This window comes from Oncorhynchus clarkii, chromosome 9 (assembly GCF_045791955.1).
Source record: "Oncorhynchus clarkii lewisi isolate Uvic-CL-2024 chromosome 9, UVic_Ocla_1.0, whole genome shotgun sequence".
Classification (NCBI taxonomy): domain Eukaryota; kingdom Metazoa; phylum Chordata; class Actinopteri; order Salmoniformes; family Salmonidae; genus Oncorhynchus; species Oncorhynchus clarkii.
The window spans coordinates 22,937,216-22,952,280 of record NC_092155.1 but is presented as its reverse complement, the minus strand read 5'-3'; the positions used below and the strand labels follow the sequence as shown (position 1 = coordinate 22,952,280).

The 15,065-nt window shown below is 41.3% G+C and overlaps 1 protein-coding gene across 3 annotated transcripts in view; it reads right to left on the bottom strand.

The window, feature by feature from the left end:
- Positions 1–15,065, bottom strand: part of LOC139416097 (receptor-type tyrosine-protein phosphatase delta-like) — a 602,231-nt gene that overhangs the window by 300,832 nt on the left and 286,334 nt on the right. For all 3 annotated transcript variants that reach the window (XM_071164375.1, XM_071164379.1, XM_071164380.1), the window contains exon 8: positions 334–381. The gene's annotated coding sequence lies outside the window, so the exon portion shown is untranslated. The remainder of the gene's footprint in view (positions 1–333; positions 382–15,065) is intronic.

Here is a 15,065-nt window from a genome sequence, read left to right as displayed (position 1 = left end):
CATACAACCACTACACTCAAAATGACGGCACTTCCACTTTTCAGATTCAGACAGGTGAGCGCACACATGGATATTTTTTAAAGAAGACATTGCATTAATGTGACAAGTTAAATTGAGTCTGTTTTGTACTGTATTGTTGGGCTGTCAGAATGAGTTTTCACATCCCATACAGTCTATCACATTTTCACATGTGATACAGTGCAGACGTGTGTCAATGTCTACAGTCCTCCTTGTGTACAGTAGATAGAGAGACAACTATAACAGTCCAACCCACAGTCTTTTATATGAACTGCCAGACAGAAACATACAGACCCATAAAGCACGGAGGCCTACCTTGAGGTTGAAGGTGTGAAAGTCATGGAACATTCTCTCTCCTGAGACCTGTGTGACAATGAAGAAGATGAGACGTCAGTCATGATTAAGGACGCCCGCAATTACAGAGCAGCCCCAGTGACAGTGATCGATCAACGAGGAACTCCTCTTAATGAAGACTAAAGCACCCGAGGGCTCCAGGGACCAAACAGGAAAATATAACTAGGACTACGGTATGCAGTTCCAGATGCTTCAATCAGTTTGTGAAAGCATGTTTATAGTGTGTTAGTTAATAGCACCTGTGATGCTAACATATTAAATGCACATAATTAATTGCAGTTCCTAAAGCCATTTCTCAAGAGATAGTCAATTATCAAACCAGAGGGACACAATACCAAGTCCAAACCTGAACAATGCATCGTCATCGTCATGGTAAAACATTGAATAGATGAAACAGAGTTCATGGAAGGTACACACTTTCTGCATTGAGCTGTCTGAAGGGCAGAGAACAGAATAATATTCCACTCCAAACAGCAACATCAACCTATTCATGGTATCGGTATGCCCAGGCCAACACTAGCAGGTAACCTTGAAGGTGGACAACAACAGACAGAATTCATCGAGTTTGATTGAGATTTTGTGTTATTTGTGTTAAAAGACTGTCTGAACCCAAGGGCCACTCAAACAGAACTGAATCAGTTTGACTGTGACGTACAACTTTGTTTTCTACCTCATTGTTAAACTCTAGAGAGAGAGAGAAAATTCAGGCCCTGGAGGTGGATGCATGGGATAAAATGTGTTAAAATTCAGCAGGTGATTCAGCCCCGTAATACACTGAAAAACCTAGATCGCAATGGGCTCTGACTAACCATAGGGAGGTACACGTTTTTTTTGGTTCTATTTCCATAATGTATAAGGGGTAGAGTAAGGCCGTTGCCAAAACCAGACGGGCCCTTTGAGGGAAAACATCGGACTGGAGCTCCAAGAAACAGAAGTGAATAAAACAAACGACCTCCGAGAATACGGAGGAGGGAAAAAACATCTTTGAGATATGGGATAAATCATTTCATGTGTCACAGGGCGAGAGACGGAATAGACTGCAGAATGAATTGGGTGGTACAGTTGGGAAAATGTAGATCTATGGACGCTGTTGTTGGCATTCACTTCCTGGGCCACAAACTCAAGTGGCGATGCCATTTCATTTGGTGATTTTTGGAGCAAAAATATATTTTTGTGTGTGTGGGAACCAATGAGTAGCCTTAGGGTTACGTCAATTTGGAATGGTAAGCAATTACAGTGATTAATATGAAAAGTAAAATAAGGATGCTTGGCCTGTCTACCTCAAATATATCCTGATTTATACTGTATACTGTTTATACTGTAAATGTTGAATCAGTGGAGGATCCTCAGAGGAGGTAGGGGAGGACCATCCTCCTCAGGGAATTTCAGTAAAAGTTAAAGTGCAACATTAAAAAAGTTAATAATAAACTATACTAAATATATCCACATCACCAAATCATTAATTAAAATACATTGTTTTGCAATAAAGCTCTACAGTAGCCTCAAATCAAATCACATCAAATTATATTGGTCACATACACATGGTTAGCAGATGTTAATGCGAGTGTAACGAAATGCTTGTGCTTCTAGTTCTGACAGTGCAGTAATATCTAACAAGTAATCTAACAATTTCACAACTACCTAATACACGCAAATGTAAAGGGATGGAATAAGAATATGTACATATATATGGATGAGCGATGGCCGAGCAGCATAGGCATGTCACTTTAATAATGTTTACATATCTTACATTACTCATCTCACATGATACCGTATTTTATTTTATACCATCTATTGCATCTGCAATAGATGGTATAAAATACGGTATCATATGAGATGAGTAATGTAAGATATGTAAACATTATTAAAGTGACATTTTTTTAAGTGACTAGTGATCCATTTATTAAAGTGGCTAATGATTTGAGTCTGTTTGTAGGCAGCAGCCTCTCTTTGTTAGTGATGGCTGTTTAACAGTCTGGTGGCCTTGAGATAGAAGCTCTTTTTCAGTCTCTCGGTCTCAGCTTTGATGCACCTGTACTGACCTCATCTTCTGGATGGTAGCGGGGTGAAGAGGCAGTGGCTCGGGTGGTTGTTGTCCTTAATTATCTTTTTGGCCTTCCTGTGACATCGGGTGCTGTACTGTAGGTGTCCTGGAGGGCAGGTAGTTTACCCCCGGCGATCCGTTGTGCAGACCGCACCACCCTCTGGAGAGCCTTGCGGTTGTGGGCGGTGCAGTTGCCGTGCCAGGCGTTGATACAGTCCATGCTCTCAATTGTGCATCTGTAAAAGTGTGTGGGGGTAAAGCCACATTTATTCAGCCTCCTTAGGTTGCGCCTTCGTCGCCACACTGTCTGTGTGGGTGGACCATTTCAGTTTGTCCGTGATGTGTACGCCGAGGAACTAAACATTTTCCACCTTCTCCACTACTGTCCCGTCGATGTGGATGGGGGGGGGGGGGTGCTCCCTCTGCTGTTTCCTGAAGTCCACAATCATCTCCTTTGTTTTGTTGAAGTTGAGTGAGAGGTTGTTTTCCTGACACCACATTCCGAGTGCCCTCACCTACTCCCAGTAGGCTGTCTCGTCATTGTTGGTAATCAACCCCACTACTGTTGTGTTGTCTGCAAACTTGATGATTGAGTTGGAGGCGTGCATTGCTGTGCAGTCATGGGTGAACAGGGAGTACAGGAGGGGGCTGAGAACGCACCCTTGTGGGGCACCAGTGTTGAGGATCAGCGAAGTGGAGATGTTGTTTCCTACCTTCACCACCTGGGGGGCGGCCCGTCAGAAACTCAGTGAGAGTTATGGCTATCCAACACTGGAACTCTTCCAAGTCAAGGTAAGCTTTAGGTTTTATTAATTTATTGTCACCGGAGGCCCGCTGGTGTAACTGCTAAACTGCTTGCTGACTGTGCACTGTACTGCATGATTGTAGTGGGTTTACTAACGTGTTAGTTATTGTAGCTATGTTGACTATGACGTTACTAACGTCGTCAGCTAATATGGTGACAATGTTGTAGGCTGTGTAGCGGTTAGCGGTTATTATATGAAAGTTTGTCTTGGAAAGGTTTTATTGCCTTGTCACAGACAACTGATGTGTTGTGCACAGTCCACAAGGGAAGGGAAAAGGTGAGAGGAGGAGAGCGCACAGATGCGAGAAGAAATCATACAACGAGTAAAATGTTCATGCTGTTTGTATGCGACTGCTATGAAAGTGAACTGTGTTTGAGTATGATCAGGGGTGTATTCATTCCACCGATTATGTTGAAAAACATTTTAAACAGAAGGAAACTAGTTTTCAACTGTTGGACTAATGATCACACCAGATCAGCTAGATGAAGGCAAGAGTGTGTAAGGCGGTATTGAATGTGTCACTATCTGTCACCTTGGGTGTGTTCTTATATTCACTCTGGAGAGCCATTGTACTCAGAGTACACTCTGGACGTTCTGGCCGAGGAGTAGGATTGATCCGAGTGTTCTGACCTCACAACAGTAGTCAAGCACCCAAGCTAACTGGCTAAAGTTGGCTAGCTAGCGAGCTACTTCCAGACACAAATGAGAGAACACTTCACTGACTATTTTACTCACCCTATCAGAGCTGGTTAGGCTGTTTTCAACTGTGCTGCTGGCAACAATTTAATGAATAAAAAAATTGCCAATGTTTACAGACACCAGTCATTTTCAATGGGTGTTGCGCATTCGTAAATTAATCAGTTATTCTGCGCTTTGGCACACAGACAGAAGTGCTCTGAATTCAGAGGAGATAGCCAGAGTGAATTGACGAACGCACCCCTTGATTACTCAAAATGTTTCTCTCGACCTATGCACCTACCTACATTGTAAACTGCCATTCATAGGTTAGGTTGTAGCAACCTCATGATGAGTATAGGGAAAATTTGACTATCATGTAGTAGCCTAAACCTGCCAATGTTACATTGAACTGGGTGAATGGAACATGAATGACAGTCATTCAATACGCTGTAACAGAAATAAGGCCATGCTCATAAAACAAATTATAATCCTCCTTAAACGTCACCGACAGCCACTGGTATATATCATTCATCATACAAATCACCTTGCTTAGTTCTTACTTGTGCACTCACCTAGTGGTAAATATAATGTATCACAGTGCAGCTTTGAAGAATCTCAAACATCATTTCTCTGGCAGAGATCAACTGAACTGCTACCCTCCATTCAATAGAAAGTAATTACTCATATGAAGTGGAGTTTACTCCATCAACTTCTCTCTTTTGTCAGGTACAGAATCGTATAATTTCTAGTGGAAAAGCATAGTGATGGTGCATACTATACTGTAACCACACTAAGCTGCCCTGTTCAAACGTGATGCCCTCCAATGCAATCTCCCTCCCCGTCCGAACATCAAGATTACAGGGCTTAAGGTAATGGAAGTGGAAGAATCAAACATCCAGTGGGGAAGAACTGTATGCTCGTACAGGCTGGGTGTCTCAGCGAGCACACACTGTATGGGGTACGTTATCTTGCCTTGAAATAATAGTCTGTAAGTTGTAAATACTATTTACCTATGGGTTATATTCCAACGTCCACACTAGCAAACAAATTGGAACGCTGCCCAATAAATGTGTTATTTCTAAGTTGTATGCTAGTATGGACATTGGAACAAACAAGCTATTACTTTAATTGATGGGAATCCTATTTGTCCTTTTGATGCCATTATTTAGCCCCAACACCTGCAACCACTGTTCAGCCTTCCATTGCTCATCATACTGTACTTTTATTCCTCCCTCAATAGTGCCTTGCCACAAAAGTTAACCTCACCTAATTTGTCCTTGTTCAGTTTCTGGTCTCCATAGAAACTGTCCCATCATGTCCATTCAAGCCAGAGTGGCAGGGAGGGAAAGACTCTTGTCTGATCTCAAAGTGGTCTCATTTTAAATCAATTGTGAGTATGGCCTAAGTCTAACATAACTACAGTTAATTAGATAACTACTGAGGTGCTGTTGGAGTAGGTTAGGACAATGATATCCTGATGTAAGATTCAAAAGTTAAAAGGCACTTCTTCAACGTGTTCATATAAACTCGATAACAGGCATGTTGACCTAGTGTTGTATCTTAAGATACATACTTTCAGACTTGTCAGGCTTAAACAGAGTTGTTTAGCCTTTCACATATGAATTGATGCTTATTTGTCATGGTTCTTTATTCGAAGTGAAAATGAAACATCATGCTTAAGCTCCTTTGAAACGCGTTGCCATATGAAGGTCCTAATTCAATCCAAACCAGTGAAAAGGTTACCGCTATGTGACAAAATGATGACATTTATATCATGTAGATGAATGAATCTGTGTTACACAGGGGAAACAAAATTGATTGCATTGGTCGTAGTGCAACAGCATTGATTGCCTTATGGTAGTGTAATGGAAATGTTATATTTGATTCAAAAATGAAAAATGTAAACTGAGAATAAGAGTAAATCCTAGCAGCCAGTCTTTTCTGACACCTGGGAAAGATTGCCTCGGCTCAAGACATACCCTTTATTTCCAAATCACAATGCTTTATAAACAAAGACACACAAACACACACATTTTAGGCTTTTTGAGGACAGTTAGCATTTTCACAGCCCGAGGTGTCGTGCATCAGATGCTGGAGTTATCTTGAAACAAGAAAGAAGTCAATCTAGTGTAAGAAACAGCTGAATGTGATAATTGCTTCAGGTTGCAAAGGGAGTCTCGAATGTTCTACCCATTACACTGTAACTCAGTCATCACTCTTTTGTTGTAAGTCAGAGCCATTTTTATACAATCAGCCTACTGAATTCACCATCTGGTAGTTTGCTTGTTTGCATTCTTTTAGGAATGTTTGACGCATTTCACACGAACGTGTTTCTTTTGTGGTGATCTAGTAGTCAGTCGTAAACAATGTGTTCGAATTGTGCAGTCCTTTCAATGGGTAGGTCCTGCAAAATGGCAATGCCAATACTCTGTTTACAAACATAAATGATGGTATATGGCCTCAGTTTGGAGTGCCATGGAGTACGAGTATGCTTTGAAATGTAATAACAATTTTTTACTGTGTAAACCTTATTTGTCCCTTTCAAATGATGACAATAGTGATGGTTATTGTGTTGATGATCATGATGAACATGAATGAAGATGATGACAATGATTATGTGACGATGATGATGATGATGATGCTTGATTGGTCCTTCAAAATACACAATAGGTTGCATCCGTAAATATAGGCTTTACAACAGACTGGGAGAGGGTGGCAGGGAGAGGGTGGCAGGGCCAGTAACCGAAAGGTCGCTGGTTCGAATCCCCGAGCCTACTAGGTGAAATATATGTAGATGTGCCCTGGAACAAGCCACTTAACACTAATTGCTCCTGTAAGTTTCTCGGGATAAGAGTGTCTGCTAAATGACTAAAATGTAAAATGAGACACACAACAAAACATTGTGAGCCACTCAGCCTCGCCTACAAATATATGCACTGTGATGTGTTCTGCTCTGTATAAGCAGACTTGAGACTACTGGGTATGCATACAGTTTATATCTGCTCTGTATAAGCAGACTTGAGATTACTGTGTATGCATACAGTTTATATCTGCTCTGTATAAGCAGACTTGAGACTACTGTGCATGCATACAGTTTATATCTGCACTGTATAAGCAGACTTGAGACTACTGTGTATGCATACAGTTTATATCTGCTCTGTATAAGCAGACTTGAGACTACTGTGTATGCATACAGTTTATATCTGCTCTGTATAAGCAGACTTGAGACTACTGTGTATGCATACAGTTTATATCTGCTCTGTATAAGCAGACTTGAGACTACTGTGTATGCATACAGTTTATATCTGCTCTGTATAAGCAGACTTGAGACTACTGTGTATGCATACAGTTTATATCTGCTCTGTATAAGCAGACTTGAGACTACTGTGTATGCATACAGTTTATATCTGCTCTGTATAAGCAGACTTGAGACTACTGTGTATGCATACAGTTTATATCTGCTCTGTATAAGCAGACTTGAGACTACTGTGTATGCATACAGTTTATATCTGCTCTGTATAAGCAGACTTGAGACTACTGTGTATGCATACAGTTTATATCTGCTCTGTATAAGCAGAGTTGAGACTACTGTGTATGCATACAGATTCAGAAGGCGCATAAATGCGAATAGAAAAAAACTCCTCAGTTGAAAAAACGTCACCACTGACTGCTTCCTCTCACAGCGCCCAGGAAAATGTATATCCTCAAGTCCAGGCCTGACAATGATGCACTGTCCAAATGGCTCCCATTGATCCCCACTATTATAAACTATAATTCCATTTAATAAGTTGCCTTCATGGTCAACAAGATGGATTTGAAGCCTGAGAGTGTTGTCAGCTTTGAGTGTAATTGCTCAGTACTGAACAATGGAGTCTATTTTGTTTTTAAGGAAAACAATGATCCTTTTCCCCTCCTATCCTCACCTCTTCTACTCTCTTTGTACCTTCACACATTTTGGAGAGCGCCTGAATCAGGGTGAATTTAATGATTTGATGTTAACAGTAGAATGGGTCCTTAGAGCCTCAGGAGATGGAAAAGGGAACATTTGGCTGGTGGAGCTGCTTGCCTCAGCACTTAGGAGCAGCACATTTTAAACACTCTGCTTTCACCCGGAATGGCCAACAAGAGGGACTGATGGGGGTGTGTTGACGTGGGGCACCTGGGGATTGTGCGGCCATTCATCACGTTAATGAGTCACGTCATCTATTTACCTCTAAATGTGGGAGTTTGTTTAGAAGTTCCACAATGCTAACATGTATTTTTTCTGTAATGTTAGCTGAAGCTAATGATTTGTCCTAACAAAAACGAACACTTGGTGAGTTGATATACAGTGAATATGCATAGGCTTGTGGCTTACGTACAAGGTACATTTTTTGTGTGTGTGTTTGGTTTATGACAGCGGAACAATTAAGATGCACTTCTCAATCTTGGTTTCTGCGCAAAGTCAGTGGTGGAAGGTTAACACATAATTAAAAGAAACGTATTGACTGTTACATTTTGCAATACCAACCAGAGACACTGCTGTAGCCGTCTATCTTATTGTACTGTTTGTAATAGTGTTTTTTAGGCCTGACACGAAACACTGATGAGAAGGAGAGATTAGAATGAAGGGAGGATATTGGACAGCAGAAAATATTTTACTTGGGAATCCAAATCTGTGATATTACCATTTTGCAGGTGAGCGAATTTAAAGGAAGATGGACTGATAAATATATCAAAAGTTATTTACCCATTATAATTGGAAATGTCTGTCACACTGTAACAGCGTCTACCTTTATCAGCGGCAGGTATTGTATGGATGGTGAAATACTGCATGTCAGCCACATCTTTAGATATATTCAGGCAACAGATGTTTATTGTAGGGAAAAATGTTCAGACGTTCAAGAGATCAAGTGAGTTGTGTAATATTTGACTAAGGTCAGCTTGTTAATCCTCGTTCACCCCATACTGTGTATGCACTTTCAACAAAACCATGATGAACCTCTTCTCTCTTGAGAGACTTCAACTGAATCTGTCATTAAACTCAATGCTTGAGGTGACTCCAGTTGCTAATTACCAGTTGTTAATGACATGGAGCACTGGCATAGGCTGTTCATACTAGACTGAACTGAGCAGACTGAAACCCCTAGGCCCCTAGGCTCATCTGTTCAGACACTTTAACAGCCTATGGCTGGCCGGCCCGGCCTTGTCAATCAGCCACTCCCTTCTCCCCACTCCTGACTCCCATCCCCGGGCTGTCACCCTCACTGTCCTGCCTGTCTGGGGTCCAAAGTGACACTGGCGCAGCATTGGCTGGATGAGCTCCACCCGGAGCTGCTCCGAAAACGAAGCAGGACACTGTGGGGACGCCGTTGGGCCTTGAAGATGTCATGTTGTGACAGTGGCGGCTGTTTCAGAGCCGGGGAGGGTGATAGATAGGCGGTGGCAGTAGTGGACTTTCGAGGGACTCTCTGTGTGTGTGTGTGTGTGTGTGTGCTCGCGCCTGTGTGTGTGTGTGTGCGTGTGTGTGTGTGTGTGTGTGCGCGCGCCTGTGTGTGTAGTTACTAAAATGAGATCCAGACACAGATCCGGGGAAAATGTCAAACAGTCTTGCTCCTACAAGCTGTGGTTTGTGTATTTTGGAGATATTTGACTAGATTAGAAAATAGCAGGGGGTAACTCAGCCCTTCAACAACAACAAAAATCAACAAGAGCCAGACAAAATAGAGTTAACACTCTGTAGGAAGTGAAAACATACTTTACGTTAACATCTAAAAGAATTTGAGGACCCCTGTAGGTATATATATATATATATATATATATACACACTGTACACACAGTTGAAGTCGGAAGTGTATGTTTCTCACAATTCCTGCCATTTAATCCTAGTAAAAATGCTTAGGTCAGTTAGGATCACCACTTTATTTTAAGAATGTGAAATGTAAGAATAATAGTAGAGAGAATGATTCATTTCAGCTTTTATTTCTTTCATCACATTCCCAGTGGGTCAGAAGTTTTCATACACTCAATTAGGTGGTAGCATTGCCTTTGGTAGCATTGCCTTTAAATTGTTCAACTTGAGTCAAACGTTTCGGGTAGCCTTCCACAAGGTTCCCACAATAAGTTGGGTGAATTTTGCCCCATTCCTCCTGAAAGAGCTTGTGTAACTGAGTCAGGTTTGTAGGCCTCCTTGCTCGCACATGCTTTTTCAGTTCTGCCCACAAATTCTCTATGGGATTGAGGTCAGGGCTTTGTGATGGCCAGTCCAATATCTTGACTTTGTTGTCCTTAAGCCATTTTGCCACAAATTTGGAAGTATGCTTGGGGTCATTGTCCATTTGGAAGACCCATTTGCGACCAAGCTTTAACTTCCTGACCTATGTCTTGAGATGTAGCTTCAATATATCCACATAATTTTCCCCTCCTCATGATGCCATCTATTTTGTGAAGTGCACCAGTCCCTCCTGCAGCAAAGCACCCCACAACATGATGCTGCCACCCCCGTGCTTCACGGTTGGGATGGTGTTCTTCGGCTTGCAAGCCTAACCCCTTTTTCCTCCATACATAACGATGGTCATTATGGCCAAACATTTCTATTTTTGTTTCATCAGACCAGAGGACATTTCTCCAAAAAATGCGATCTTTGTCCCCATGTGCAGTTGCAAACCGCAGTCTGGCTTTTTTATGGTGGCTTCTTCCTTGCAGTGGCTTCTTCCTTGCTGAGCGTTCTATCAGGTTATGTCCATATAGGACTCATTTTACTGTGGATATAGATACTTTTGTACCTGTTTCCTCCAGCATCTTCACAAGGTCCTTTGCTGTTGTTCTTGAAATGTACGGTCATCTCTAGGAGACAAGCAAGGCAGGCCTTGAAATACATCCACAGGTACACCTCCAATTGACTCAAATTATGTCAATTAGCCTATCAGAAGCTTCTAAAGCCATGACATATTTTCTGGAATTTTCCAAGCTGTTTAAAGGCACAGTCAACTTAGTGTATGCAAACTTCTGACACACTGGAATTGTGATACAGTGAATTATAAGTGAAGTAATCTGTCTGTAATTGTTGGAAAAAATGCTTGTGTCATGCACAAAGTAAATGTCCTAACCGACTTTCCAAAAATACAGTTTGTTTGCGGGAAATTTGTGGAGTGGTTGAAAAACGAGTTTCAATGACTCCAACCTAAGTGTATGTAAACTTCCGACTTCAACTGTATATATATATAGTACCAGTCAAAGGTTTGGACACACCGACTCATTCCAGGGTTTTTCTTTATTTTTACTATTTTCTACATTGTAGAACAATAGTGAAGACATCAAAACTATGAAATAACACATATAGAATAATTTAGTAACCAAAAAAGTGATAAAAAATAAAAATATATTATATATTTGAGATTCTTCAAAGTACCCACCCTTTCACTTGATGACAGCTTTGCACACTCTTGGCATTCTCTCAACCAGCTTCATGAGGTAGTCACCTGGAAATAATTTCAATTAACAGGTGTGCCTTGTTCAAAGTTAATTTGTGGAATTTATTTCCTTCTTAATGCGATTGAGCCAATCAGTTGTGTTATGACAAGGTAGGGTTGGTAAACAGAAGACAGCCCTATTAGGTAAAATAACAAGTCCATATCATGGCAAGAACAGCTCAAATAAGCAAAGAGAAATGACAGTCCATCTTTACTTTAAAGGCATGAAGGTCAGTCAATCCAAAAATGTCAAGAACTTTGAAAGTTTCTTCAAGTGCAGTTGCAAAAACCATCAAGCTTCATTTGAACCGCCACAAGAAAGGAAGACACAGAGTTACCTCTGCTGCACAGAATACGTTCATTAGAGTTACCAGCCTCAGAAGTGTAGAATTCAAGGCACAATTAACCAGCATGGCTATCACAGCATTCTGCAGCAATACGCCATCCCATCTGGTTTGCGATTAGTGGGACTATCATTTGTTTTTCAACAGGACAATGACCCAAAACACACCTCTAGCTGTGTAAGGGCTATTTAACCAAGAAGGGGAGTGATGGGGTGCTGGCCTCCACAATCATCAGACCTCAACCCAACTGAGATGGTTTGGGATGAGTTGGATCGCAGAGTGAAGGAAAAGCAGCCAACAAGTGCCCATCATATGTGGGAACATATGTTGGAAAAGTATTCTGGGTGACTACTTCATGAAGCTGGTTGAGAGAATGCATCTCTGGAGACCTGAAAATAGCTGTGCAGCGACACTCCCTTTCCAACCTGACAGAGCTTGAGAGGATCTGCAGAGAAGAATGAAGAAACTCCCCAAATACAGATGTGCCAAGCTTGTAGCATCATACCCAAGAAGACTCTACTCTTTAATCACTTCCAAAGGTGCTTCAATAAAGTACTGAGTAAGAGTAGAAAAACGATGAATAATTATGTAAATGTGATATTCAATGTATTTATTTATTTTATATGAATTTGGGGTATTGTGTGTAGATTGATGAAGAACAATAAGGCTGTAACGTAACAAAATGTGGAAAAAGTCAAGTGGTCTGAATACTTTCTGAAAGCACTGTATATATATATATTATACCTATTTAACCCCTTTTTTGGGCAGCAAAACGGAGAACACCATCGCCTTCGTGAGAATCTCCCCTTTCCATAGTGGTGTCATGGTAGTTTGTAGCCCAAACAGCAGTACTAACTTTGGAACCTACAGTCATTTTTGTGAGGTGACCAATTTCCGGGATGTCTCACTGCTGGAGCTTGGCCATCTACAAATATCTGTAGCTTAAACTGACGGACTTTCATGGGGATTTTTTTATTATGTTACTTAGATTGACGTAACCAGACGTGTTTTGACTTCATGCAAACCCAAACAACGTATCTAGCTCAGCTTACTACCCAAACAACACTACACTGTTGTTGTTATTGCACATTTTCAACCTGGTGATAGTGTATCACTGACACCAATAGGCTCGTTCACACCATCTGCCAGTGAGGTGCACAGAGACACCCGAGTGCCAAGGGAACACTTTAAATGTGCCACTGCCATAATGCCTCTGTCCCCCTGTGCACTTCTACGTGTCATGAGTGAGTCTCTAGATGAGGACACACTGTAGTAGGAGGCAAACGATGTGAGGACAAAGCAGGGATGCTGTTTGACATGAGTTGGGTGGACATCACCTGAGGATGTCTTCTCACACATAATACAGCCATGAGTTCCCACTTCCCACCGAGAACAGAGCTTGTTTTGAGTGAATGCCCACTAGGATTGGATACCATTTCAAGTCAAGTCAATTGAGACTAATTCAATTGAATCAGTGTTATGAATCAGATATATTGCCTATGAAAAACTGAACTTGACAAGAAATTGACAACATCGCACAGCCAGCTGGCAAAGAGATGGGCCAACCAAAGGAAAGATGTGAGACTTACTTTACAAACATAATTGTTTCTAGGTCTAAATCAAAACGCTGTTAAGACTTTTTCAGTCTAGCATTAAATAACAATGATAGAAATTCACTGCATTGCTCAGCTACTTTGTAAAGTCACTGATAAACCGAGTAGTTTCAGTTTGATGGTAATTTCACCGCAGACAGTCTTTGAGGAGGGGATTCAATTCTGTCCCGACACATTTCTCTTAGAACAGCCTACTTGCACAAAACTTCACAACAAAGTCTGTGATTTCAGGGGTTGTTTCATGCTTCTGACGGTTTGATCGTCACTGTGTTTTCACATGCAATGGCGGAAAGAAAGAGTTTGTCTTTCTCAAGGTTCTTTTAGATACTCCCCCGTCTCCCATCCCCCTGCACAATTAATTTTATCTTTGGGGGTATTATCAAGAGGGAGCCTAGCAAAGCAGCATGACAGAAAATGGTAAAGAACCCGAGGCCTGGGGTGGGAATTAATCTGTTTGACAAGATCTCTCACAAACGATTTGCCTGGCTTTCGTTCAGTTGGATGTCGTCGCCACAACCCAGGGTATCTATGGGGCTGTGGATAAGCATGTTTCAACCATAATGCTGACAGAATCAAATCACGTTGGAATAAACAACGACAGAGCAGCACTGAGACTGAGATGGGGTTGGGAATGAATCCTAAACATACATGTTTGAAAGTAAGAAAAATACATGAGCAGACTATTTAGCAGTGTGCCAAGGTCAAACGCTTTAACCTTGAGGCTTAGTATTTAGCAAGACCATGCCAACATCTTGAAGTGAGACAGCAGAGCACCGGTCAATCTTTTTGGAATCATGAAGGCACATTTTCCTAATTTCCAAGCCAACATAAGATAATATGTATTGATATGGTGAAATGAATCAAAGCATTTCTTGAAGAAAAAAAGAACCCACAGAACATATTGGACCTGTTCGTTTATACCGGCTCTTTCAGTACTTTCCAAACTATTGATATCATCCCAGACGTTTGACGCATAATCCAGGATGCGGAAAATTAATCAAAGTAATGATTGAATAATTATCTCAAGTGCAATTAATTAAACATGCCAATGAACTCATCTTGAACAGCTGTCCTAGCTTCCCCATTTAATCACTTGTGAGAATTATCAAACACATGGAGGACACGGAGTGCATGCAATAATCTCCGCAAAGTGCATTGTTTACAACCAGTAATTAATACCATACTGTGTATTAGTGAGCAAAGTAACTGCTACACAGTCCTATAATTGTCCTAGAGAGAGTTGGGTTTGTTTTTCACCGGTTGCCTCCGAGACTCATCCTTGGATAGCAGGCAGTTTATTTGAGCACTTCTTTTTTGGTTTACTCAATGTTGTCAACATACTGTATAGGCAGCGCTGCATCCCACAAATGACTCAAGGGATTACTGTATGTTTGGCGTATACTTTTGTGATAACTGCCTTGCATTAGCGTACGAGTACAGTAGTATGAACATTAAACTGTCAAACCCTGTGCTAAAAACTTAGCTGCATCTCCGGGACACCCAATTCCCTGACCACATCCCCTCTACACTAGATTGTCCACATATACAGCATCATTTGTTTTACAGTATGTCACTGCCCTGAAACCTGAAATAATTTCCAATGTTTTTTTCTTGAGGGAAGGGACTAGCTAAGTCCGACAGTCAAACCCACATTCAGCCTATTTAAAAGGTTGCCGTGACCATGCCAACCGAGTCTGCCGGGTTTTTGCTATGAGGTAATTTTGGGCATCACATACCCCGCTTTCATGGTCCACCAA